We start from the raw sequence: 1,294 nt of genomic DNA on the forward strand, positions 1-1,294 counted from the left end.
ACCCCCGGGACCCTTCCGGTGGTCCCGGTACAATACCGATAACCCCGAAACTTGTCCCGATGCCCGAAATAGCACTTCCTATATATAATTCTTTACCTCCAGACCATTCCGGAACTCCTCGTGACGTCCGGGATCTCATCCGGGACTCCGAACAACATTCGGGTTTCTGCATATACATATCTTCATAACCCTAGCGTCACCGAACCTTAAGTGTGTAGACCCTACGGGTTCGGGAGACATGCAGACATGACCGAGACGCTCTCAGTCAATAACCATCAGCGGGATCTGGATACCCATGATGGCTCCCACATGCTCCTCGATGTTGTCATCGGATGAACCACGATGTCGAGGATTCGATCAAACCCTGTATGCAATTCCCTTAGTCAATCGGTACGTTACTTGCCCGGGACTCGATCGTCGGTATCCCAATACCTTGTTCAGTCTCGTTACCGGCAAGTCACTTTACTCGTACCGTAATGCATGATCCCGTGTCCAACACCTTGGTCACATTGAGCTCAATATGATGATGCATTACCGAGTGGGCCCAGAGATACCTCCCGTCATACGGAGTGACAAATCCCAGTCTCGATCCGTGTCAACCCAACAGCTACTTTCGGAGATACCTGTAATGCACCTTTATAGTCACCCAGTTACGTTGTGACGTTTGATACACCCAAGGCACTCTTACGGTATCCGGGAGTTACACGATCTCATGGTCGAAGGAAGAGATACTTGACACTTGCAAAGCTCTAGCAAAATGAACTACACGATCTTTTATGCTATGCTTAGGATTGGGTCTTGTCCATCACATCATTCTCCTAATGATGTGATCCCGTTATCAACGACATCCAATGTCCATAGTCAGGAAACCATGACTATCTGTTGATCACAACGAGCTGGTCAACTAGAGGCTTACCAGGGACATAGTGTAGTCTAAGTATTCACACGTGTATTACGATTTCCGGATAATACAGTTATAGCATGAATAAAAGACAATTATCATGAACAATGAAATATAATAATACTTTTATTATTGCCTCTAGGGCATATTTCCAACATCGGCGTCCGTCGTCGCTACCGCGACGACGTCCGCCTCGACTCGCGTTACGCTAAGACAGGGTGGCAGTGGTGTCACGTGCTCGTCTCGGCGTCCGTCGTTGCTACCGCGACGACGTCCGCCTCGACTCGCGTTACGCTAAGACAGGGTGGCGGTGGTGTCACGTGCTCGTCTCGGCGTCCGTCGTCGCTACCGCGACGACGTCCGCCTCGACTCGCGTTACGCTAAGACAGGGTG

Source organism: Triticum dicoccoides, chromosome 3A, assembly GCF_002162155.2.
Source record: "Triticum dicoccoides isolate Atlit2015 ecotype Zavitan chromosome 3A, WEW_v2.0, whole genome shotgun sequence".
Lineage (NCBI taxonomy): Eukaryota > Viridiplantae > Streptophyta > Magnoliopsida > Poales > Poaceae > Triticum > Triticum dicoccoides.